The 27,426-nt window shown below is 43.9% G+C and overlaps 1 protein-coding gene and 1 pseudogene across 1 annotated transcript in view; one reads left to right on the forward strand and one right to left on the reverse strand.

Annotated features, from left to right (window-relative positions):
* Sdk1 (sidekick cell adhesion molecule 1) overlaps positions 1 to 27,426 on the forward strand; it is a 1,082,085-nt gene that overhangs the window by 255,906 nt on the left and 798,753 nt on the right. The gene's annotated exons all lie outside the window — the stretch shown is intronic.
* On the reverse strand, positions 12,399 to 13,955 carry LOC105944974 (annotated as a pseudogene).

The following is a 27,426-nucleotide window of genomic DNA, read 5'->3' on the forward strand; positions in this document are numbered from 1 at the left end:
ATTGAGAATGGGCGCACCAGGGCTTCCAGCCTCTGCAAACAAACTCTAGACGCGTGCGCCCCCTTGTGCATCTGGCTAATGTGGGACCTGGGGAACCGAGCCTTGAACCAGGGTCCTTAGGCTTCACAGGCAAGCGCTTACCCGCTAAGCCATCTCTCCAGCCCTCATGGTCTACTTTTGACTGGTGATACCCTTTTTTAGGGGTCACTCCTAGTGGTGGGTAATGAAGGTGACACCACTACACACAGGCAAGTCTGGGGAGACAAGGTGTCCCTTTGCTTACTCGAGACCTGCAGGATGTTTCTAAGCCATAGAGAACTGTGTTTGAGGCACCCTTTGTGCGGCATGTCTGAAGTGGCTGAGAGTAGGAATTGGTGGGTTTCACTCTGAGAGGGCTGCCTGCTGAGGGATGGCTATCTGCATTCAGTGAGCATTAGCTTCTAAATTAAAGCCCTTACTTAGGGCTCACGTTTTGTGAAAACACTAAGAACATTCTAAGTTCTGTGAACTTGCTTTTATCCTAAGATAGGCTGTGTTTTTGAAAAATGGTCATTTTTTACTCACAGATGATTATTGCTACCCATCTGTGCTCTAGTTCACCTTCTTTAATTCCTTCTTCAACCATAACAATTGGATAGTTTTTAGATTTGAATTATTTTCCTCATAAATTGTGTTATCCTTGGCTAAAGGTTTTCCTTTTTAGTAAATGCTTCTGACTCTCTGGCCTTTATAGCCTCAATTTCATCTTTAAATGCCTGCGGTGACATGCTTGACTGATTATAAATTTTCTAGGATAGTTCTGTGAGAATCCTTCACTTTCCAAAACCATATGCATTCAGTCTGGTTGCCCAACAGTTTATGACTGCCAAAATAATAAGACATTTTCCCTGTGCAACTTAATTTAGTAAAGAACAATGTGGTCAGAATAAGCAGAGTTGGATGTGGCAAGACCGTCCAGCCACAGGCTTCCACACCCTCCACAGCAGTGTGGGGCTGTGGAGAGTGTTGCACCAGGAGTGTACAGTGTGGCCCAATCCTGACTGTGCTTAAATGAGAGGTATGACCTATCCTTGTTACTGAATGCTTCTTGGGCTCACTTCCTTCATTTGGTTTTAGTTACTTTCTTATTTCTTGGACAAAACACATGACACATCTTACTGGATGAAAGGATTCATTTCAGCTTATAGTGTCCAGTGAAACTTTCATCATGTTTGAGAAATCATGGAAGGGCTAAGGCTAGGCCTCACTTCTCAGTAGAAGTAGTACGAATACTGGCCTAATATGCATCATGATGCTCCTCCAGTGACACACCTCCCCAGTTCCACAAGCTGAGAACCAAGCATTAACAAGTCATGAGGTTCAATGACAAACCCATCAGGCTATTGGGGGACATACTGACATTCAGAACACCACACCTGGGAAATGTGGTGCCCGTGTACTAATGATCCCTGGCAGCTGTAGACACAACGCTTGTTGATTGCTGGCTTTGGCTTCTAGAAGTTGAATGTGCACATGGGAAAGTCACCTGTCTCAATGTTTCTCTATTTTAAGGCAGATTTTGGTGTTTGTATTCTGAGAAAACAGGTTATGTTAAGGCAGTTATCAGTATAAGATCTCAGTGGCCTAAAATAAGTTTTTTTCTTGCTTAATGGTCACATCAAATGTGGACTGGTTAGAAGACTTCTGCTTACCATTGTCAGGACTGGGCTTCTTGGAGCAGCCTGTATTGCCAGTATGGCTGGTAGTTGGCAGATCTCTGTTCACTGTGGTGTGGGTATCTATATATACATACCTGTCTTCATACATCTGCCTGGCTCAGAAAAGCCTGCATTTCACTGGCTACACCCTGTTCAGGGGTGGGAGAGTATGATCCTTCCAGCACTCCACTAGGGGAATGGGGCTAGACGGAGTGCTGCAGGTGGACCCTGTACATCTCAGAGGGTTTCTAATCGAAGCCAGAGCATTTTTTTTAAAAATTTTTAAATTTATTTATTTGAGAGCGTCAGACACAGAGAGAAAGACAGATAGAGGGAGAGAGAGAATGGGCGCGCCAGGGCTTCCAGCCTCTGCAAACGAACTCCAGACGCATGCGCCCCCTTGTGCATCTGGCTAACGTGGGACCTGGGGAACCGAGCCTCGAACCAGGGTTCTTAGGCTTCACAGGCAAGCGCTTAACCGCTAAGCCATCTCTCCAGCCCAGCCAGAGCATTTTTAATGATGATAACAGGCGGTTGCTTGGCATATTACAACCTTTTTCAGAATGAGTATGCTGATTTGATTCAGGTGTCCCACATAAACCTGTATTCTGAATGCTTGATCCCCAGCTGATGACAGTTTTGGAATTGGAACCTTATTAGATGTGTGTTGTTGGGGGCGGGCTTATGGGAGTTATAGCCAACTTCCCCTTGCCAGTGTTTGGCACACATTCCTGCTACTGTTGTGCACCTGATGTTGATCAGGAGGTGATGTCTAGCCTCTGCTCATGCCATCATTTTCCCTGCCATTACGGAGTTTCCCCGTGAGCCTGTGAGGCAAAATAATCCCTTCTCCCATCAGCTGCTTTTGGTTAAGTATTTTCTGCCAGCAACAAGGAGCTATCTGTAACAGTGAGGGGTAGCTGGTATGGACACTGTAAGGGATGGGCAACAAGAGAGGAAGAAGAGAGGTGTCCCAGGATTGACGAGTGGGTTAGAAAAATAATAGCAAGCTGGGCATGGTGGCGCACGCCTTTACTCCCAGCACTCAGGAGGCAGAGGTAGGAGGATTGCTGTCAGTTCGAGGCCACCCTGAGACTACATAGTGAATTCCAGATCAGCCTGGGCTAGAGGGAGACCCTATCTCAACAAACAAACAAACCAAGAAAATTAATATCAATCCACCAAATGTATATTCCAACAGATGGCATATGGTTTCTCGTTAGTGATTTTAAACCAAATTGGCAGTAAAATTTTGATGGAAAGGAAAACTTGATGTGGGATAAATTGTAGCATGGCAGGGATGGAAGTCTGTGTGTGTGTGTGGCTTGTGGTGTGGTACATGCAGAGGCTGGAGGAGAACGTTGGTGTCCTGCTATTGCCCATTCACATATTCCCTTCAGACAGAGTCTCTCACTGAATTTTAGTCAGGCTGACTGACCGGGTATCCCAATGATTCTTGGCCTCTGCTCCCCATAGAGCTAGGGCTACAGGTGAGTGGGGCCAGGCCTGTTTAATGACATAGGTGCTGGAGACTCAAACTCAGGCCCTTATTCTTGTGTGGTAAGCGCTCTTACCTGCTGGGGCCATTGCTGCAGCCTCGAGGGTGGTGAGCTTTCTTATAACTGCACTTCCTGAAATCTGCCGGTCTCCATTCTTCAAGGCTCCATCCTGTCTTACTTAATTGCTTGTCTTTCCTGCAGTCACCTGAATTGCTTCAGGATGTCAGCCATTGTGCACTGTGTACTTAGCATGGGGTACAACCAAGGTGGGGCTGTTGAACAAAGAGTGGAAACAGCGGGCAGCCCTCTCCCCTGGTGCCCATGTGCCTGGAATCCTCTTGTCAGTGCTGAGCACTTTGTGAGGCTGCAGCTGGGGGCTGGGGGCTGGCAGCCTCAGCTGAAGCCAGAGTGCATTTGGGAGACTTCTGCACGTGGTGTGCTAATGTCGCTATGGCCAAGAGGCTGAGGTCATAAAGCAGTACTGAGGTCAAAACGGGCAACGTGCTGGGCTGGAAAGATGGCTGAACGGTTAGGGTGCTTGCCTTCAAAGCCTCAGGACCCAGGTTCTTTCCCCCAGCACTCATGTAATCCTCATGTCCACATGCACATAATGTGCATGCATCTGGGGATTGTTTGCAGTGATTAGAGGCCCTGGCACACCCATTCTCTCTCTCCCCCTCCCTCCCTCCCACTCTGCCTCAAATAAATAAAAATTTTTAAAAGTATTTACAAAAGACATGCGTAAAGTGGATTTGTGTCTACTACTTAGTTTTCCAAAAGTTTTGTTTCTTTTTTTTTGTATGTGTATGGAGTATGCATCCATGTTTGGATGTGTGCACGTGTGTGTAGAGGCCAGAGATTAACGTTGGGTATTGTCCCCGGTGCTCTTCACTCAGGTAAGTTTCTCTCTTGCACCGAGGGCTCACTGATTGAGTTAGGCTAGCTAATCGGCTTGCCTCAGGGATCCCCTGCCTCTGCCTCATGAGCACTGGGGTTACAGGCATGTTGCCATGCCCGCCCAGCATTTAGGTTCTGGGGATCTGAACTTTGTCTGTATGCTTGTCTGGTAAGTTCTTTACCAAGTATCTCATCCCCTCAATTTGCAGTTTCGTTACTTTGCATTATTATCCATTGAGTATATAGAACAAAACACCTAAATTGCTGTGGTGTAGTCATTTAACTATGTTACAACTCATTAATATTCTTATCCACACATTTTTATCACTGTGGAATTCCTGAACATAGATAAGTAGTTTCACTTTTAATTTTTTGTGAGTTTCCTCAAATTTGAGTTGCCTACAGAGCTGTAGTCACAGGGATTCTTCTATAACTCCCAGTTCTCTGGGGCTGATTGTACTGCTTGTGTGGGGACCACAGTTGACTCAGCAAGGATGGAGAAGGCCTGCCACAGATGACAGAATTTAATCTGTTTGAAAGCCCTTGAAGCCAAATCGCCACTGGGCATATTTTAAGTTGCTCTACTCACCTGCTCCCTTGCTCTTTTTTTTCTTGGGGAAAAAAGGTCACAAGTAACCTCTCCAGAGAGGAGATACAGTGGTACCCTATTGCTGTTTTTATAGATGAGCTCTGCAAGAGCATCATCTCATAGTACCATATTGATTACAGGCCTCAGGTTCTTGTTCTGATGCAGGCACACCCAGCGCCATGCTGTGCGCTGGAAGATAGGGCTTGGAAGCCAGCAACCAGGAACGAGTGCAGCAGTTAGGGGTTCAGAGGATGGACTTTGGTGGGCTTCTTCAGCTGGGCTTTATCCAGGAGTGCGTGGCTCAGTTCCACCTCTTGGCTAGTAGTTTCTTCATGGCATAACTGTTGGCTGCATAGGAGGCCTCCAGAAGCCTTGGATTCTATAATGACAGCTAATGACAGCACATTTTGAGCAGTGTTTATCTCTCCTCAGATTTCAAGCTACCCACCCTTTAGAGTTGTCAAGTGAAGGCTATAAAATTATCTAGTATTTAAAACTCATGCATGTGCATGTAGGTTATTTTATTTTATAAATGCAAATATAAGAAACATGCATGATGTTACCTATCCCTACTGTTGGGTTTAATGGCTGGGAAAAGAGAAGAGCACCTTTGAAAGTCTCAAATAATTTGTACTCTTGACACTGAAACATGTAGTCATTTGTGGTTGGCCAGCATTAGCAACATTACCATTGTACTTCTAGGACATGTGACTTTTCTGTTCTTAGATTGAAAACATGAGCTTTATACCATAGAAAAACCAATTATACTTAATTGTAGGCTTTGAAATTAATACTGGTTCCTATTAATACTCTACTTGAAATGACTTTTTCTCTACTGGGAATCAAACTCAATGCTTCATACATGGCCAGGCAAATATTCCAGCAGTATACTACACCCCCAGCCTTTAAGTGCTTTCCTAGCAAACTGTTTAACATTAGGAAAAATATAGCTTAATAGTTATAGTTATTATAATTGACATGTATAAACACATGAATTCATGGTATAGGTCATAACACATTGTGTGGTAAATAGATATTGTTTTTTGATGGTACATTGAGATTCTTAAGCTTTTGGGGAGCAAAGGCTATCTCTGGGTAATAGGTTGAGCTCTAGGCAGTGAAGCAAAACCTGTGGGCAATCTCATGATAGTGATTAAGATGACGATAACCTACTACAAGTAGAATAGTTAGGTAACGTTGCCTATTTTAAGCAATGAGTACTAAATACCAGGTAACACATGGATTCTGTTTAGATTTTTGGCATTAAGAAAAGGTTTCCCCATATGCCGTTGTATTAAAGGCTTGGGTCCCAGGGCCATGTGAAGCTTAGTGGGAAGTCCTTGGGTCACTGTGAGACCCTGGTCCCTTCCATTTACTGCTGTCAGATTCATGCTTCAATAGGCACACCTGATGGGATATCTCACCATAGGCCCCAAACTTACTGGGGCCAATTAGTCAGGGCTAGAAGCTCTGAAACTGTGTGCCAAAATGAACTTTTTCTAAGTTAATTTTCTGAGGTGGGACTTGGTGGTGCATACTTCTGACATCTTAGCACTTGAGAGGATGAAGAGTGAGATCATCAGTTTGGGGCCAGTCTTGGCTACATAGCAAGTTCTTGACCATGTGAGATTGCAAGCAAGACTGTATCAAAGAAACAACAGGAAAAAAAAAAGAAAGTTATTTTTTTCTTTTCTTAGCTGCAGGTGTTTGTCTATTTATGTTGCATGTGTATATATACATGGTCTGTGTCCCTGTGTGTGCATGTGTTGGTATGCTTGTGGACTGGTGTGTGAGGAGATTAATATGCATTCATGTGGAGGACAGAGGTGAATTATGGTGTCTTCTATAACCTCCTCTACCTTATTCATATGAGTCAGGGGCTGGCACTGAACCCAGAACTCACTGATTTAACTAGATAAACTAGTTAGCAACTCCCAGGGATCCTGCTGTCTCAACAGCCCTAGCATCCTGAATACAGGTATGTGTCCCCATGCCTGGTATCTTATATGGGTGTGAGGGATCCAAACTCAGGTCCTCATGCTTATGTAACAAGAGTTTATATGCCGAGGCATCTCCTCAGCTCCTTGGGCATTTTGTTAGAGCAACATGAAGCTGACTCATACCCCGACTGTGGTTGATAGACACCTCGTTGCCTGACATGTTTTCTGCATACTTCTTATAGAATGGTAGCTTCTCTGAAAGAAGCACGAATGGACTATATGTAAGTGGGAAAGGCATCTGAGCTGCACAGTAAGCTGATTGGAAGCATTTCTTGAGCTCACAGACCTGAGAATGGCCTGGGAAGTACTCTCTCAAAGGATGTGGGGCAAACATCACACCATTCCTTTAACACGCAAACACAACACTTCCCTACTTCCCTTCTGGTCTGCCCATCTTCTTCTCAGACCTTTATCTGGTCATGTTGGTCCCTGAGCTTTTGTTGAAAAAGAGTAGCCTGTTTCACCCTCTGAACTCTTCCCTTGATTCATCCAAACATACCTTTTATTGCTTTCGAAGTACTAATGGGAAAACAAATCCAAGAATCTGCTCCCCAGTCTTGAAAAAATATAGTTTTGAGGCAACTCTAAACCCACATACAGTGCACTATAAATTTCTCACATTTAAGCCAGTGTGCATTATCCCTGAAATGGATCAGTGGGATCGATCCAGGGTCAGGTATCTGTGAAGATCTGACATGGGATAAAGCTAGCATAAATCAGCTTGGAAAAGATTTATTCCACGGGTCGTTGGCAGAACGGACCATACATCTGAAAGAAAATGATTGAGTTGTTCTCCTTGCACTGTACACGAAAGATTTTCAAATAATTTATGCAAAATGTTCTGACACTGCCAATGGCCCCGACTGATGGAAGGGTTGGGTCTCATGAACCCCTTCCCCACTCATGACAGCATATTGATGGGCCCAGTCCTATGCAGATAACCAAGGCCTCTGAGTTCATGAGTGAGGTGCCCAAAGCATGGCCAGAAGGAAGCATTTCACATCACTCCTCCCCATCCTCTGGCTCTTAACATTCTTTCTTTTCCTCTCCTGGCCCTTGGCGGGGATAGTACAGTTGTTCTGTTTAGAAGGGAACACACACTAGTCACTTGTTCTCAGCATTTTTACCAGTTATGAGTCTGTATTAACTGTTGCTCACTGCAAAAAAAAAAAAAAAAAGCCTCTAAGGTTGAGAGCAACACTAATCTATGGGTATAAACATAGTATTTAGGAGGCATTTTGAGACTATGTCTACTTAGCAAGCCAAGGAGTTCAGTAGGAGCAGGTGAGGGAACAAGAGGTGGTAATGAGGAGTGACTGTGATCAAAGTACATTGCATGCATGCATGAAATTGGCAGCAGTACACAAATGTTCTAACAGTAGACAAGTGGTCTAGGACGAGTTTGAACCTAGGTCTGTCTTGCTGCAAAGTTTCTGTGTCACATTTTAAATGTTAGTACATGATACCTTGAAGGAGAGAATCATTTTCTGCGGCCTACATTTGATTTTTATTTTATTTTGTCATTATAAACAATACTATAACCAACATCATCCTTGTGAATATACTGATAAATAAATCCATGATTTATTTTAAAATACTGAGTCCTAGAAATGGAAAAACTGGATCTGAGGTCATTTATGGTTTTTAAGACTTGAAATGAATATCCACACTGCTCTTCAGAAAGTCCGTGCCAAATTAGTAACTTGTGATTTGTGGTATTTGATATAATACTAGTTTCCTCTTCATAATGGACTGCCATTTGCTGTAGCAAACTTCTGTGTGTCACAGTCTGCTTTGTACATCGACAGTTTTCTAATGGCATTCATGCATCAGCTAATGATGGAGATGTGTTCTGAGAAATGCACTGCTGAATGATGTCACTATTATGGGAACATCTAGAGTGTCCTTAAACAAACTTAGACAATGCATGTTAGACACCAGGCAAAGTGTCTTGATGCAGTCAAAGTGGTAGGCAGGAAATGCAGGAGGCTGCTCTGGAGAAATGTGGACTACTGCTTTAAAAAAAACTCGTGTGTATTTATGTATGAATGATGTGAGTATGTGCACTCATGCGTGTGAGTGTGGGTGCATCCATGTGCATACCAGAGGACATCCTCAGCTGTCGGTCTTCATGTCTATCTTGTTTGGAGCCGAGTCTCTCTATTGTTCTCTGCTGCATATGCCAGGCTAGGTGGACCATTAGCAACCAGAGATGCTCCTCTTCTGTGCCTCCCATCTCACCACAGAAACCAGGATTACAGACACATGCTACTGCATTCAGCTTCACTTGGGTACCTGCAGTCCATACTCAGGTCCTCATGCTGGCATAGCAAGTGCTTTCCCTACTGATGCATCTAAGTGGGTTTTTTTTTGCTATTGTTTGTTTCATAGTGCTGAAGTGGAACCCAGCGCCTTGTGCATGCTGAACTAGTGCTCTGCCATTGGCCCACAGAAAACTATAAAAGAGAATACACTGAAATAATGCTAACAACAACAACAAAAGATCTAGTGAATTCAAGACCCAGAACCAGTTATTCACAACCATTATCAAATATTAAAACTTTTCCACAGTGGTTTGAGGTGTGCTTTCAGAGGTCTGGGAGCTCAGTACGTTTCTGCACACTGACGCCGTGCATCATGCCCTGACATTCTGACTCCTCAGATTGCTCAGTGTGACCATCCTTTGAGCAGTCTGCTGTTAACCAAGACATCTTTGGATGACACATTGATAAAGTTTTCAGCTTCCTCTGAAATCTGAAATGTCTACTTTGTATTTTTTTTTCCATTGTCAAACTGTTTTATGGTGACCTTTCCATATATCTGTCCAGGTTCTTGCCCTTATTCCCCTTTCCCTATGCTACCTCCTTCCCATTCTTCCCATTGCTCCTCGTGTTGATCTCCTGCCTCTTCCTGACTAGATCCCCTTTTACTTTCAGTGAGAGAGAGAGAGAGAGAGAGAATTAAATTTACAGCTTGTGTTTGAAAATGTGATATTTAACTTTGTCTTATCTGGCTAACATGACAATATCCAGTGCTACTCATTTTCCTGCAAAGAGTGAAAAAAAAAAAACTCCATTGTAAAATACACTATGTTTTCTCCATCCAGACATCTGTTGATGGACAGAAGAGGTTGTTAGGTTCATTCTTTCTTTGATGGACATGACTGAGTCTCATTTTTTTTATATATTTCAACCAGATGTTTTATTGGTCTGGCAATGGCAAAATATACAAATTTCTCAAGGCATCCCATTTGAAAGATACACAGGTTCGTTGCAGGCCACTGACTCAGACCATATTATATAGAACACAAAGAAGTCATAAATCACACATTAAAAGCCCCCCCAAACCAATTAACAATTAAATCAAATCAATACAGCTTTCTATTTTTAGGCTCCCTTATGCATATTAAATAAATAAATAGCACATCTGCTATCAAAATAATAAAAAAATAAATTTCAAGTATTACAAATGAAAATATCATTGGTGTGGTTCAAACAGTTTTCTTCTCCCCCAAAATGAAGAGCTTTGCCCATGATCAAAGAAAGGGGGAAACTCACCTAAAACAAATATGCAAAGTTAAAAACAATGGTCCCAGCTTTATTTATTTTTTTGAGGTGGGGGGGGACAGTAGAAACAAAATTTCCATGATGGTAGCTTAGATTCCTACTTTTCTATACCTCATCCAAAATCAAGTCACTAGCTTTCAGATTAAGCAGCTGTTCTATCTTCTCCAAGATCTCCCCTGCCCGATCTCCTTGGTATTTCTACAGAATCTGAAGTCACATCGGGCAAAGTCTTCATACTGATTTTAGGTGGTCACAACTGAGACCCCACCTATCTCAGAGGTGAGAATTGATGCTCAGAGTTGGCTTCACTAGAGAGTGGAAAGGCCAGAGAGGGGCCCCTAGGAAACCATGACCAAGAGTGAGGCTGCAGCACTAGGCGTGGTGGCCCCCACTTGCCATCTCTGCACTAGGCAGGCTGAGGCCACGAGTTCTAGGACAGCCAGGCTACAAAGTAAGACCCTGTCTCAAAAAAAAAAAAAAAAAAAAGCTGCAAGTGCTTTGGGCTGAACAGTATGACCAGCCTGAACATGTCCACATATATGTGCACTACAGTCTGCCAAGACTCAGGACACTGGAAGAGACAGAAAATGGCCAAGTCCTTAGCCACCCACAGAAGTGTGTGTGTGTATCCTCTTCTCTGGTGGATTGCCAATTAAAAGTGGGTGGACTGGGCAGGGCGGGTTTGAATGGTTTGATGTTAAAAACGCCGATGTTACCTATCTCTGAAATGTGTCCCTGTGTCCACCTCATTCCAGTGGAGGGAAATGTGTATTCTTTAAAAGATCTCCCCCAAAATGAACAAAAATTAGCTCTTCTCTCTACTCCCAACGTCAGGTGTCTGAGTCCTCAAGCCTGATCCCCGGCCCGGCGTGGCCTGGGCAGGACTCCAGGGCTCACAAGCAGAACACAGAAACCAAAGGGAGCTTTGGTGCCAGTTGTGAGGCATCCTTCCTGGACAAACTCTAGGGAGAGCTCCCACTAGTTTCTTCTGGATTTAAGATACCCCCTCCTGCCCCAGGGTGGAGACAATAAAGGAGAGGAACTGACCGGCAGAACTGTGGGAAGAACCACACACCCTATAGGCCCCGCTTTCGACTCTTACAAAAAAGGTCGCCATGAAGCCAAGGCACGGACGATGTTATGAGCTTGTGGAAGTTGGTACAGAGAGCTGGGCACCAGGCACACAGCAGACACTCGACAAGACGTGGAGACAGCCTCTGAGGAGGAAGCAGGCCTGGACCGAGCCTTTCTTGGGCCATGGTCGCCTCCTGGGAAACGTGGTGACGAAGGCTGGGTGATCTCCCCTGCTGCCTACAAAATCCCAAACTGCGTCTCAGGGGCGCATCCAACTCCTTGCCTTCAGCAGCTCCTAGCCCCCGAGGGCCAAGCACCCCAACACCTAAGTTCCTGACGAAAGGTGTGACTTTCGGGTCCAACATCTGCCACACACAAAGAAAGTGCAAAGCAAGCATTCCCGGGTGCTTGACTCCCCCAGGCACTGCAGACCCAGGCGGAAGGACAGGGCCTCAGGCCCTGGGGAGAAGAGGTCCAAGTGTCCCCTTCAGCAGCGCAGCCATTGCACCCCTGAGCTCAGGGCACAGGAGGTGTGTGGAGGAGACAGGGTACGTCACTGCCCAGCTGACTGGAGGGCCTCAAGTCAGGGACTTCTCAGAGGAACGAGCCCCGCTCAGAAGACACCCCAAGTCCTAATCATGAGGCACCCTCCCAGGCTGAGATGCACAGACGTGTTTGAACATCCTGAGCCTTCGGTGACTGAGCCACCCTTCCTTTCAGGACACTCTTCCACTCCTCTCTCCAGCCATTGTCAAGCCAGGCCAGGGACCCACAGAAACCAAAGAGCAAGTGCAGTGTCCAGCCAGGGGCCCGTCACCTCCTCCCGGGCTCACGACCGCTGCTGTGCCAGAAGCACCGGGAGGGCAGAGGCAGGGGTCTGCAGCAAGGGGTCCGGCGGCCATGACTCTGCGGGGTCTCAGCCATGTCCACGGTGCGGGCGACCAGCTGCTCTTCAACCAGCAGACCTCTCTTCTCCCCTACCCAAGCCCGGTCCCCGAGACCTTCCCGGGGTCATCGGGCCGTGGGGAGACAGAGGCACAAGGCAAGGCGTTGTGATGGGGGTGGCCGGAGCCGAGGGTCTGCTTCAGTGCTTCCGGGAGGAGCCCTTCACGTTTTGTACAGGCAGCTGCATAGGAACTTCCGGGGGCAGGCGGCTGGGCAGGGCAGCAGAAGTGGAAGCCATAGGCTCCTCAAACCTGTTGACGCGAGGCTTTTTGGTGGGCTTGGGGCTGGCTAGTGGGGTGACACTGTTGCGTCTCATGAGTGGGTTAGGTCCCTTCTTTGCATCCTCTGACCTCTCCTGGTGTGTGCTCACCGACTCCACATTCAGGTAGATGGATTCTACATGGCAGCCATAAGCCACGGGGGTAAGTTTTAGGACAGTGTGAAGGGGACATTTCAGGTATGGCATCTCCTCTGCGCTCTTGTCCAGGAAATAGGCCAGCAGACAACGCAGGACGGCTTGGTGGCAGATGACCATCACATTCTCCTGGCCTCCAGCTACATGATCACGGGCTCCAGGCGCTGGACCAGATCCTGGTAGGACTCGCCCGTGGGGTAGCGGTAGTAGTTCTTGTCCTGCTCGCGCAGGGCGAACTCCTCAGGGTAGGCGTCCCTGATCTCATGGGTCAGGTCCTCGCACACGCCGGCGTCGATCTGGTTGAGCGCCTTCCACTGCTCGTAGGGCAGCCGCAGCGCCTCGGCCGTCTGGATGGTGCTCTTCAGCTGGCTGGTCCACACGCGCAGGCCCTGCCCTGCAGTTTCTGCTCCTCCACTAACTTGCTCAGTGCGCTGGTGAACTTCTCGCCTCTGCTGGACAGGCCCGAGTCACCTCAGATCTTGCCTTGGAGGTTGTACTCATTCTTGCCACGCCGACACAGGTAGATGGTGCGGGGCTGCACGTGGATGTTCATCAGGTAGTACACAATCCAGCTCCGGATGTGGTCCTGAAATGTGTTTACCAGGAACCTCCAGCCAACATCAATCACTTTGATCAGCGACAAATCCCTGTCTCACTTGTCGGGGTCGAGAGGCTGGTAGCTGGCTTCATAGCAGTTGATTCTCTTCATGAAGTCATCCATGGCCTCTGCGGAGTTGCAGTCTTTGTAATTCGGGCTGGAGATTTTAACTTCCATGATGTTGGAGGCCACAACTGTTGGGTCATCACACACGGACTCAATGAAAAATGCCTTGAAGTCATTTTCTTTGCCAAAATGAAGGATCATGTGTCTCCTCTCTCTAGTAGTGTTGGTGGCATCAAAAAACTGCAATCTTTCCGCCTTCCTTGGTCAGGTAACTATTGACATCTCTCAAGGCTGCTAAGGCACGCTGTTTTTGGACTTTCATGGCTTCTTCATTGTCGGAGCGGAAGAAGTTGTACGAGCTGTACTGCGTCACAGCCTCGTGCAGGTACTTCCCCACGTTGAACCCTTTTGTTAGAACACCAATCCAGTTGAGGTAGCGAGTTAGCTTCTTGGAGATGTAGGTCTTCCCCCGGCTGGAAGGCCCACCATGACAATCACCATGGGGGAGTTGGTCAGCTTCGGCCCGCAAGATCTGGGTAGCGAGAGCCGGTGATCAACGAGCACCCAGATCTTCTGCACCCGGCTCTGGGTTAGTTCCAAGGGCATCTTCGCTATGGCACTTGGAGACCCGCCAGCCCGGGAGGAGATGGGACTAGGGGGAGAGGAGCGCTGCGGACCCCGGGAACAAAGAAAAGGCCAGGCGTGCGTCTGCCCACACGCGGCCCGGGCGCTCCTGGCACTGCTCGGGGGAATGTGCTTTGTGCCGAGTCCCGTAAGCGGGCCGGAGCCCGAGATCTCAGCGAACCGCATGCGGCATGGACTGCGCCCTCAGCCCGCCTGTCGCTCCGAGGAAGCCCAGGGATGCTCAACCACAGTGACAGCCCTGTTGGTGGCCTCCCGACAGCGCCTCCAGCCTCTTCTTGGGCTCCTCTTGAGTCTCATTTTTATTATCATTGGCCCAATAGAATATTAGTAAGTTCCTGGAGAAAGTCTTTCCTCCTTGACCCTGAATGCCTCCTCTAACATTAATCAGAGGTCTGTGCTACAGTTGAGTTTGGAACTGTAACAGGCTTTACTCTGGAGTGTCCCAGTATTACCTGCTCAGAGGTTCGCAGCCCCTTCTCCCTTACCTCTCAGCCAGGGACTTCCTAGGGAGAGCTGGCTCTTTGTACTTCCATCATTCTTCCCTCCGTACTCCGTGGAAGAACAGTATGAAACATGGACAGCGGAGAGGCTGGTTCCTGCCATCGGTTACCTTCCATTGCAGGTATTTCCTCTGGAGGCAATCTAAAATTTAGAATTCCTCCTGAAAGCTATGGAGTGTGAAGTGCCTGCCTTCTCGTCTTCATGTGGGTGTGGATATGCCTTCCTTTATGGAAGACACTACAGAGTTTGTTTCTTCCATCTCATGCTTCCACCTTTGTCTGTAACCAGTATAATATCTTGCCAATCATTAAATCTATGTAGAATTCCCTGTGGGCTGTCACTTTATTTAATTTTTTAAATAACCTATGTGATAAATATCATCCCTTGTGCTAAGAATGAAAGCTCATTCTCTTCAGAGCAGGTGAGTTTTATGTTTTACTGTACTTGGTGTGAAATAGGATGGAGATGTGTTGTGAATCAGAGTGCCCACCAGACTAGATTTAGTGTGTTTACAACCACTGATCAGAGGTCCCTACTTTCTGTACTGAGTATTATGGTCTTGTTTTTACTTTGTATTTTAGACTTGGACTATTGTTCTATAAATACGTTGCAAACTATCACAGGAATATTTTAAATTTGGCCCTGGACAATACCACTGCTGATCGTTCTGCAAATGGCTTTCTTAATGCACACAATGGCCCTGCTCGGTTCCATGACCCATTTACTTACTGGAGACCAACGAATTCATAAGCAGGGGTCTCAATCATGGCTTGCTTTTCTTATGCACAATCTACCTTTTCCTCAAGCCAAAAGTGGATCAGAAAGGGGGAAACAAAACTCAATTTTGGGAAATAGAACACTAACATAAAACAATCTAGCTTTACTTATAGCCTCTCAAAGTCTGCACCTGAGAACACATTTAGTTTTGTTACTTCTTGGAATCAAGCACAACTGTCACTGATTGTGGATGGCACTGACAGCATTACATATACATACCCATATGCCTGCACAAATGTGCATAGACATACATGTGTATCTGCATGTCCCAGTATGTATATCTCAGATGTGCTTGTATCTGTGAATGCCATGTATGTGCACACGTATATGAGAAAGCACAAACTATAGATGAGTTCGTGAACTTAAAATCAGTCTCCCTTGGCAGGAGTAAGAACTAAGGGTCTTGTACATGTCATCGGGATTTCAGTCAGAGGTGCTTGCACAACTTACTTTGCCCATGCCTGCTGGTCGCATACTCCCACTTCAACCTCACATTGGTGATAGCCAGACACTTGCTATCTCTCCTTACTGGTTTTAATAATTAAAACTTATTTTTAAATACTTTTTAAAACTTTTGCTCATTCTTACAGTTGCATGACAGTATAGGCCTTTCTAAGGAGGACAACATTTTTTTAAAAAAAGAATGCACATCTGTGTTTATGATGCAGTATTTATTAATATGGGTCATATTACTTTAATATATCTATACCTGATGGGTATATGAATTATTTACAGTGAGCATCTGTGTACCAGTTTATGGTATTTGGAATTAAATGAATTTTTAATGTTCATATGTAATTCAGTACACCAAGACGATCCTGGCTTTCCAATCCAGTGAGAAATCAGCAGGGTGTTTCTCCCAGGTCAGGAAAAACTAAAGTTGGGTACAGCCTTTAAAATAGACTGATTACGTATGTATTCATACAATATCATGTGAGCAGCGTTTGTCCTGAGCTTATTTGGCTGCCTCTTTGACTGCCATCACCCTGCCTAAGAGCTAGTCAAGAATAAGGCTAGAAACAACACTGTGGCTGACCTCAGCTCCCCCTACACACATTCAGAAGCTTTAATAGTAGACAACTTCTCAAGTTTTTTTTTAAATGAAAAACTTTCTTAAAGGAATCATTTAGAAAGAAACTGTGAGTCATTTTATCATACTTTTAAAGTGTTTTAAAATTTTTAAAAATTTTATATTTGAGAGAGAGAGATAGAGAATGGGTCTGCCAGGGCTTTCAGCTGCCACAAATGAACTCCAGGCACATGCGCCACTTTGTGCATCTGGCTTACGTGCATCCTGGGAAGTCAGTCCTGGTACTTGGGCTTCACAAGGCAAGCGCCAGGCTTATTCCAACCATTTTTCCAGTCAGTGGCATAATTTAATTATTTTTTTATTTTTTATTTATGAGAGAGAGATAATTAGTGTGTCAGGGCCTTAGCTACTGCAAATGGACACCAGACACATGTGCTACCATGTGCACTTTGCACCACCTGTGTGCATGTGCCACCTTGTGCATGTGGATTCTAGGGAGTCAGGCCTGGGTCCTTAGGTGTTGCAGACAAGCACCTTAATCGCTAAGCCATTTTTTTTCTACTCCTAATTTCATTATGGCTGAATGAAACTCCATTGTTTATATACCACATTTCTTTTGTCCATTCATCAGTTAATGGACACATGTTGCAGAAAATTAAGAACAAATCTTATGGCCTGAGGGGCTCAAGTTTGATTGTGGTATGACATCCAAGTGAGAGATGGCATCCTGCTAGTTCTTCTGGTTGCTGGGAATGGGGGAGATTCATGGCCTTAGTTATATATGTCTGGGTGTGGATGCTGGCAGTGGAGGTCCAGAGCCTCAATAGATGTCTAGGTGTGTATCTTTTCTGCTGCTCCAGCTACCAGTGCTAACTGACTTTTACCTACCTCATCTAGGCTGCCATAATCTGAAAGGAAGGCAGAATTTGCTAATATGGTGGCATGTGTTTTTGCTGTAGTACATTGAGAAAGATCCATTTTCTTGATATGATTCTGAGCAGTGTTTCCGAGCTGGCTTGAGCACAGAATGGGATCTTACCTTACTCGTGGCCTCGAATCACATCGAGCCATTTGTCTTAGCTGTCATGCAATTTGCTAATTAAGTCATTCTGAGGGTTAAAGGAAATAAAAGACTCTAAAATCATCATTACCTTCTCAGAACAAAGCAACAGCAGTCAAATGCTCTTGCCTGGTCATTTTATTCTGATGATTCATAGACCCTGCTATGGAAGGTAAGTTCAGAGCTGCCTGCTGCATTCACCACCTTCCTCACTACCTGAAAGGTGTTTAGAAGATACTGGAGCAAGTACCTTTAGGGCTGATAAGTATATATTGGTAGTATCCTCATGAAGTCTTTGTGATCATTAAACTAAAACCTGTGGTAGAACATTTGGAAAATTCAACAATGTAAGATAGGCAAATTTAGAAGCACCTAAATTCCTATCATCAAGAAGTATAATTATTTGATGGATTTCCTTTTTGACCTTTTCTCATTTTTTCACAAAATTTAATTATTGCTTTTTATTGTGTAGCAGAAGCAATTTTCTTAGGGCTTCACAGAAAGAAGAATGAATTCTGAGCTTTTCTGGCACTGCCTGTCTAGTTCATAGCATTCTATGAGATGGTTATTTTCTGCTGATAAATTTGAGACTCAGAGCTTGGTCACTATCAGAAACTTAAAAACATCTAGTCTGGAGTAGATTTTATAGACCTATTTCCCCTGCTGTCCTCTGGCATCCCCTGGAAAGGGCACCCACAGGACCTGTGCAAACATTAGGGGATCAGAAGCTTTTCCCCCTGAGGGGCACCTGGGCTTCTGAAAGTGCTTGCAAGAGGGATCTGTCCATAAACATTGGTCCTGCTCAGTAGCCTTTTGATGTACAAAACACAAGTCCCAGGGGAAGCTTCTGATGTTTGTGGACCTGTGTGCCATTGCTTCCTATCCCAACACCCGTACCAAGCCTGTGGATACCCCTCTACCTCATCAGGCACCGAGAGCAGTGATGATGGGGGTGGGGATCCCTTGGGTAGCAGATGGAGGAAATATACTCAAAGGACACTGGAAAAGTTCTCGAGATCCAGAATCTCAGATGGCCAAGACAGATTAGGTCCTGCATACTAAACCAAACAGGGTGACTGCCTGGTAAAAGATAGCAAGGTGACACAAGGTCCACATAACATTGTTGACCAATAGAGCCTAATGGTCATGTCTAGACACTCTGCCCAAATCAACGAATGCATACTACATAGACGTCTCTAAAGGTCCCAGAGCATTTGCTAAGATGGGGCAAGTTTAAGACAGACATACTCCTGCAATAGACTCTGGTCACAGTGGAACTAGTATAGGCATAGCAGAAGGATAGCAGGAATATCTCTGCATGAACCACATGCTTTTAAATAACACGTGGGCCAAAGATGTGGTCTCCAGGGAAATAGAAATGCATAGGGCTGAATGTAAGCAAAAATACGTATCTCAAAAGATATAGGATGCAGGAAGGCAGTGTTGAGCTTTTCAACAAACCCCATGGTACTACATGCTTGCCTTAAACATGGAGAAGTTGTGGGCTGGAGAAATGGCCTAAATGTTAAGGTGCTTGCCTGTGAAGCCTAAGAACTCATTTGTTCAAATCCCAGGTCCCATGTAGCCAGGCACACAGTGACACAAGCACGTGATGTCACACATGTGCCACAAGGGGGGGACACATATCTGGAATTTGTTTGCAGCAGGCTGAAGGTCCTGGCACACCCATTCTCTCTCTCTCTTTTTCTCTCTGTTAAAAATAATAAAAAGGTGGGGCTGTTAAGGTGCTTGCCTGTGAAGCCAAAGGACCCAAAAGGACCCAGTACCCATGTTAGCCAGATGCACAAGGGGGTGCATGCGTCTGGAGTTTGTTTGCAGTGGCTGGAGGCCTTGGCACACCCAGCCTTCCTCATTCTCTCTCTCCCTCCCCCCTTGCAAAATAATAATAATAATTTAAAAAGGAGAAGTTAGAAGATGGCTTAGTGGTTAAGTGTGCTTCCTGCATAAGCACTAGGGCCTGAGATCCATGTAAACAGCTGGGTGTGGCCAACCACATCGATCCTAGTTGTGAAAAGGAGAGCAGAGACCAGGGAATTGCCATGGCTTATGGAGAACAGAAAGCTCCACAATGAGTAAACACATGATCAAATAAGAAGCAGCAGAAGAGTGATGGAGCAGGATACCCAAAGCTCTGTTTTGTCCATCACAGGTGAGTGCCCTCCACCATAGGCGAGCACCTCTGAAATGCAGGTGAGTGCATGAGATGCCGCAAGAGCACATACATGTGCATACACCCCACACACTACACTACACACACAAAAATAAATAAATGGACAGATGGTCTCATCAGCAATTAAAATTCCTTTCTGCATGAACCTTAATTTGTGGCTCCATGTCATAGCTCTTCACTTGCATGTGTGAGACCCTGGATTTCATCTCCAGCACTTCCAAAGAAAGATCAAAACCGTATGAACAAAATAACCTAATAAGCCCAAAGCAAATTAGAAAAAATAAGCAAAAGTCATTAAATTGACCAATACAAATCAGTGAAGCAAAAAGCTAGTTCTTTGAAAATATAATCAATTAAATTGGTAACCTCTGGCAACACTGAGGGGGGAAAAAAAGACACATGACTAATGGCGAGAATGAAATGAGGCAATACTACAAACCCTGAAGTCTTTAACAGAATAATAAAGAGAAATTCACACTCATAATTTGACCAACTAAGAAGTCATAAAGTCAATTGGTCCAAATTCAATACACAGGAGTACAAGTCAGACTAGGGAAATTTGAAAGAAACTTGATTATCTGTGTAAAATTCTGCTCCTAGTATAGTATGGTGCACAGTTTTACCATGATGGATAAGTGCATATCAGTTCTATGCAATGACATGTAAATCACACTCCATGCAAATTAAAATGGGTGTTTATAAGTGTAAGACTGGCCCTCTCTATTATCAAAATTCTTGGATTTAACAGTCCACAGATTGAAAATATTCAGGGAAAATGATCTCTATTGATCTGGGTAGATTTTTTTCTTGCTATTTTTTCCTAAGTACTATAGTCTAACAACTACTTATATAACATTTCCATTGTGTTAGATATTACAGCTAATCTAGAGATGATTTAAGGTTTGTAGGAAAATATGCCCAGGCTACATGCCAATTCTTTGTCATTTTATATGAGAGAGTTGAGCATCCTTTGATTTTGGTATCTAAAGGGGAAGTGTTGTCTCCTGGAATCAATCTCCCATCGATCAATCAATCAATCTTTTTCCTCCCTCTTTCTCTTATTTTACATTAAGACCCCCCCTCTCTTCTCTCTCTCTCTCTCTCTCTCTGTGTGTGTGTGTGTGTGTGTGTGAGAGAGAGAGAGAGAGAGAGAGAGAGAGAGAGAGAGAGAGAGGGGGGGGGGAGAGACCAGTGATCCACATTGAAACAGGAATGGTTATTTTTCTTGTTTTCTGACTTTTTTGTTGTTGTTGTTGTTTCACAAAGTTGAAGGTTCCAATACAGGTTGACATTTGACCAAGGATTTTGTAAGCTGTGTCATAGCCTAGGTATATTCTATTATTCAAAACTGTATTAAAATAGGTGCTTTGGTTACCTCAATAGACATTTTGTATCCTACAGAGATGGCAATTTCATGTCATTTCTCTTCATATATTTAAAGGAATTTCCTGGAAAGATGGCATATTCCTCATAAGGATCTTGGAGCTGGCTATCTATAGGAGCAAAGGCATGCTAGAGAGGACAGGAGAGCTATGATCCTTGGAGTTTGAAGCTGGGGAAGCCCTCTCTTAAATGACCATCTCTTGTGCCTTATGCTTCCTGAAGTGTGACCCTTTTGCACAATGTTTGCATGGGATCAATAATGGCCTCCAGGGTCTTCACAGACTTTCAACAAGAAGGAAAGGGAAAACCTCTAGACTAGATTTGTTTGGGAGAAGAAATTATTCAAGAAAGGCTAGAATTAGCTTGGTTTGGATCATACTTTTCTAGTCACAGGACAAAGGTTAGTCTGTGATTGTCCCTGAGATACTCACTTGAGATAGCTTTTGCTTTCAGTATAATTCCCCCCTCCCCCGCCCACTCGGTCATGTCAACCAAGTATATACTAGAAATTATCAAAAATATTTCAAACCAGACATGGTGGTCCTTGCCCATGGTCTCAGCACTTGCAAGGCTGAAGCCGGAGGGTGTTGAGTTCTAGGCCAGCCTGAGTTACATGAGGTGATCCTGCCTCAAAAACAATGTAAGACAAAAACAAAAACAAAAACAAAAAACAAATCCAGCCAAAAAAACCCAAAACAACAACAAAAAAATTAGACACATTGAAATCTGAATTTTTTTTATGTTTTAAATACATATTTTTGTAAAGCAAATCTGTAATCCATCATAGTCTTGGTCATTGTTTTTCCCCTACTCTACTCATGTATATGTAAGATTGTTTGAGAGAAGCATTTTGACTAATAGACATTACAAAGTATGGCTATGTTGTGAAAATTTTTCAGTTGCATAGAGGACATTTTTTAAAAAACTTAAAGCATGAAAGTGGGAGGCATATACACTCCCATTGAGAACACTTTCCCTGAAGCTGTTTATAATACAGACATTGAACCTAGCTCTGATAAATATTTTTATTATTGTAAGGGTAATACATCCACTTGGCAATACAATCCCAGTGTAAAATAGTGGCCCCTGCAAGGATTTAGCAATTGAGTAACTTATTAAATCTCTGTCTAACTTGATAGCTCACCAGCACAGGGAGCCTGGGTGTGAACAATGCTTCTGTCTCCTTTGTAAAATAGTAGCTGCATGTACTATTCACTCTGTTACCCCGAGTGGTTTATGCGAAGATCCATGTGGGCTTGGCTTGGAACCATTTCCAGGAAAAATACACCTACTGTCAAAGAAGTATTTTGGTATTTTTCCCTTTGTTGGCATGAAAATGGAAAAAAAAAATGTTTCAAGTATTTATTTAGTGACAGGAATACTTAGATACCCAGCTGGTAGCCTTAAAGATTGTTCGCAGCTTCCTCGGTTACAGTCATTTATTCAGATTCTTTTCTGCTGCTTCTTTTGTCTCAGGAAGCCCAGGCTCACCTCACACTCACTATAGATGCAAGAATGTCCTAAACCTCCTGCTTCAACTTCCCCAGTGCTTAGATTACAGACACGTACTACCATGCCTGGTTCTATGCTGTGTTTGCAGTCAAACCCAGAGCTTGGTGCATGCTGGGCAAGCCCTCTACTAACTGAGCCACATCCCCAGCCCTCTGCCACATCTTTGTGTTTTGCCACACCTATTATTTTATCTGCCTGTCTACTCAGTTCACCTGAACATCTATTGAACATTCGTAAACACTTTTACAGGCACAAATATTTGCAATTCACAGTGTAAACAGAGATGGCATTGGGTTTTTTCCCTCTTTATATAAGTCCCTAAACAAAACCAAGCACAGATGAACTCAGCATCATGAGCATAGATGGAAGACTTCACAGGAGCATAGCTCTGTGCTGTAAATGCCAGCCCCAGCTCCTAGCACAGTGCTCCACACTCAATAAAACTTGAAAAGTCCTGAGCTCTCAGAACTTGGTAGTCATGAGGAAAACTTGCATTGGCAGAAGGGAGACAGTGTCTAGCCTCAGGAGGCTGGGCTGAAGCTTGCAGGAGCCTGTCATGCACTGCTTTGAAGTCGTGCGTTTTATCTTCAGAACTCATTTGAGTGCCAAATCCAACTTCATATTAGGAAGGCTTGTTTCATCACAAAATTATGTTAAATGTTACTCATCAGAAAGTAATACACTTCTACAAAATACACCCACAGACCTCTAGCTAGCTCAGCTCTAGGGGTTCTTGTGTTCCTTTTGAGAAATGCAAGTGTCCATTTAGTTAATTACTTTCTGTGGAAGTATTATTTAAATATGGACACAACGTGTAAATATCTCTTTGTCCCTTCCTCTGTCCCTCTCTCCACCCCACTTATCCATCCTTCACTCCTTCTCTCCCTTCATTCCTCTCTTATTCCTTGCCTTCCTCCTCCCCTCCCTTGCTTCTGGAGCCTTCCCTCCGTACTCCTTTTCTTCCTTCTTCCCTCCCCCTCTCTTCCTCTCTTCCTTCCTTCCTCCCCCTTCCCTTCCTTGAGATTTTATTTAAATGTAAGATGTGGTATTGTCTTTCAATCCCAGCCAAGATGGTGAACCAGTTCACCTACCCTTGTCCTGGGGAAAGTGTGACTGCAGGAGGTGGTGTGGGTGCTAAGAACTAAGACAAGGCCCCAAGGAGCATCTGGCAAGCTGCAGGCAGGCTGCTGCTGTTCCCTATGGCAAGAAGAAAACTCCTTCCTGCAGCCTGGGCAGACAGGGCACCCTAAGTGTCTGGAGGAAAGCTTTCTGTGGAAGTAGTTCATGTTGTAGAAGAATGAATATAACATAATATTTACCATCTTAGCTATTTTGCAGGTTCTGTAGCACTAAGTACTTCTCAGCCTCTTCTGCCTTTGTGTCTCCTATCGCTCTGAATGAATAGTGTTCCCAGCCTCACTGTCACTCAAACATGGAGGCATAAGTACCCACAACTACAAACACCTTATAAAGCTTATACATAACGATGCTGGGAAACTGAATGGGATGGGAACGAGCCCATGAGCTGTGAGAGAAGGGAAGTCACTGATGAACATGTAGGGGAGAGGGCCAAGGACAGAGAAGATGTGGTAAAATGCTAGATGGCATCTCCATTATTCTGTAAAAGGAGAGCCACTGGAGCTTGAGAGTAGGCTAAATGAACATAAGGAAGGGTGAGTTTGAGGGGAAGACACTGAATTATGAGAAAATACAGTGCAGCTTTTAAACCAACGGAAGAATTCATTGCAGCTGATAAAAAAATGCAAGTGAAAGAGCAAACCACAAGGAAGAAAGCAAAAGGAAGTGATGAAAAATGTGTCCAGAAACACCCTATCTGACAATGATTGCCATGTATCATGACTGGATTATCCATCATAAGGAGGGCTTCTCAGAGAGAAACAGGATGCAAACTTATCTATAAGAAACACAGTTCAGAAAGACAAAGTTTGAAAATAAAAGAACATGAAAGATAGAAAGTGCACAAAGAAGAAATACCAGAAGCTTTCGTATATAGTATGGGACAAAAAGGGGTGTTAGGTATCAACCTGCAAAAGGAACATGAGGCAAGGGTATATGTCCACTAAAACATGGGGATTAGGTATGGTGGTGCACACCTGTCAGGCCAAGTCTCTGGAGACTGAGGCAGGAGGAACATGAGTTCCAGGAGCCTGAGCTACATAGACTCTCTCTCAGAAAACAAATCAAACAAGCAAACAAAACTAAAAGGAAATGTAAGAAGGCTGTATGAAAATATAGCAGCAATAACTTACAGAACCGCAGGGATAAAACCAGTTTTATTTACAGAGGTTTTTTTATTTTTTTAACATGCTGCTGTCTGAAAATGAACAAATATACACTCAAAAAAAAAAAATAAGCAGAAGGCTAACACTACCTACACAAGATCTGCATAATCAGAGGAAAAAAGTGATAGCATCAAAATAGAAGAGAGACTACTTAGGAAGAAGAGATTCAGTGGGATGGGGGGAAAAGGGATTATAGTCATGGTATATTGTTTATATTTATAGAAGTTGTCAATAAAACTGTTTTTTTTTTTAAATAAGCAGAGGTGAAAGAAACCTAAACAGTGCCATGAGTGATCTTAAGTCATTTGGTTTTTCCTAAAGTGGATACTTGACAAACAACACATATATGTTGAACTCATATGGAAGAGTAATTTTTTTTATTTATTTGAAAGTGACAGACAGAGAAAGAGGCAGATAGAGAGAGAGAGAGAAAATGGATGCTCCAGGGCCTCCAGCCACTGCAAACGAACTCCAGATGCGTGCGCCCCCTTGTGCATCTGGCTAACGTGGGACCTGGGGAATCGAGCCTCGAACCGGGGTCCTTAGGCTTCATAGGCGAGCGCTTAACCGCTAAGCCATCTCTCCAGCCCGGAAGAGTAATTTTTAAAAAGTCATGTGGGCTGGAGGGTTTGCTTAGTGGTTAAGGTGTTTGCCTGCAAAGCCAAAGGATCCAGGTTCAATTCTCCAGGACCCACATTAGCCAGATGCACAAGGGGGCTCATGCATCTGGAGTTTGCAGTGGCTGGAGGCCCTGGTGCACCCATACTCTCTCTCCCTCCCTCCCTCTTTCTCTGTCAAATAAATAAAGAAAAGAAAATACTTTTTAAAATAAACATTTTAAAAAGTCATGTGTCTGTACCACAGAGGGGGGACTCAATCATTTCCCAAGGATGAAGGTGTTACAAAGACAGCACAACATAATAAGACATCACTAAGATGACAACAGCTTTCACTACCCAAACGCTTATGGGTAAAAGTTCAGTAATAGTTCAAAATAACCCTTGGCTTAAAAATATATAAGTGAAGTCGTGATGTTTTTAGAAATGAAAGAAAAAAGGCTTTAAATGTCAGAACTGTGGAAAATAAATGAAGAAGGGGTTTTATGGTTGATTTACACTTATCAGTAAATAAAGATAAAAATGTGAGACAAAAAAGTTTTTAAGGGGCATCTAAGCCAAATCCATAGCAATGAAGAAAGGATTAGAAAGGTAAGCCGTGAAGTCAGAGTGGTGTGTGAGCATGGAAAGACAAGGCAGGTTGAGGCCGTTTACATCTGACCCTTTGAAAGGAAAGAAGGATGGAGAGGAGGAGAAGACAGGCCAAAATAAAATGTAGAGAGACACGAAGGAAACAGCTGTGGAACAAAGAAACTTTCAAATGATTTAGAAGACTTGGGAACAAGTATATACTGGTACATGTGAGAGCAGAGTGAAGTGAAATGAAATGAATAAATTCTCAGGAAAAATATAAAATGTCAAAACTCTCATCAAAAGGAATAGAGAACATGATTAGATCCATACATCGTAAAGAAATGCAGATAAGAGCCAAAGACTTTCTTAATAATAATAATAAAAAAACCTCAGGGGAAATTGCATAGGTGAGTCTACTAAACTTTCAAAAAAAGACTCAACGCTTATCATTTGCAAGTTATTCGGGATAGAAAATAGATGCCTGGTTTAGTTTATAAAACTACAGAACCTTAATCAGAAAATCTGGAACTGTAATACTATGCATTAAAAGTGAAAGGAAAGCTGGTTATCTCAAGCAGGGCCACAAAAACAGAATTGAATACCTGTTTGTGATTCAGAAAAATCACATATGGAAAAAATTACAAAGAGAGGTTACATATCATGAAATATATCAAAGATTATACTTAATGGAAATAATTAGACATATTCCCTCTAATATTGTATGCAGACAATTGGTACCAGTTACTGTTTGCTCAAGGAGATGATCAATCTGGATTTTGCAGCAGAAATATGTAGTTCAGTTAGTTCAAATTAGAAGGGTTGGAGAAAAAGGTATGGGATGGAGGATGGATGCAAGCTCACACCACTGTAGACATTAGAGTCCAGGGCACAAGGCATTGCTACTTTCATTACCATATGGTTTTTAAAACCCATAAGTAGATCAGTCAGATGTCAGAGTGTAGACTCCAGCTGCAGAAACATGAATGTCTCTCTACTTTCCACCAACCCTTGGAGTAGAAAATGGCTTTTCTTTGAGAATACATTTAGTTGACAGATCCTGAGTTATACTCAGAGCCTTAGCTGCAGAGTAACCTAGGAAATGTAGTTTTTACTTTTTAGATGTAGTCAAGTGGAGAAGTGTTGAGTCTAACGTATCTACTGCATTTTCTTGTTATCTCTGCTGCCTTTCCTAGTGCCTGATGTCCTGTCCAGTGCGATTCATGAAGAAAATGAAATAACAGGATAACTATGGGAAGGAATAGATGAAATTACCAGTACGTAGAGACAGTGTGGTCCTCTAAACCAACAGGATTTAATAAACTGCCATGGCGGTTATCTTCTCAGTGCTGGGACAAAGCGCCCGACCATGGGAAGAAGCAGCTCATGGGAAGAAAGGTTTTATCTTGGCTTACAGTTTCAAGAGGAAGCCACATTGTGGCATGGCAAAAGCCAGGCAGAGCAGAGGCTGGCCATCATCCCTCCCACATT

The sequence above is a fragment of the Jaculus jaculus genome, chromosome 2, assembly GCF_020740685.1.
Source record: "Jaculus jaculus isolate mJacJac1 chromosome 2, mJacJac1.mat.Y.cur, whole genome shotgun sequence".
Classification (NCBI taxonomy): Eukaryota; Metazoa; Chordata; class Mammalia; order Rodentia; family Dipodidae; genus Jaculus; species Jaculus jaculus.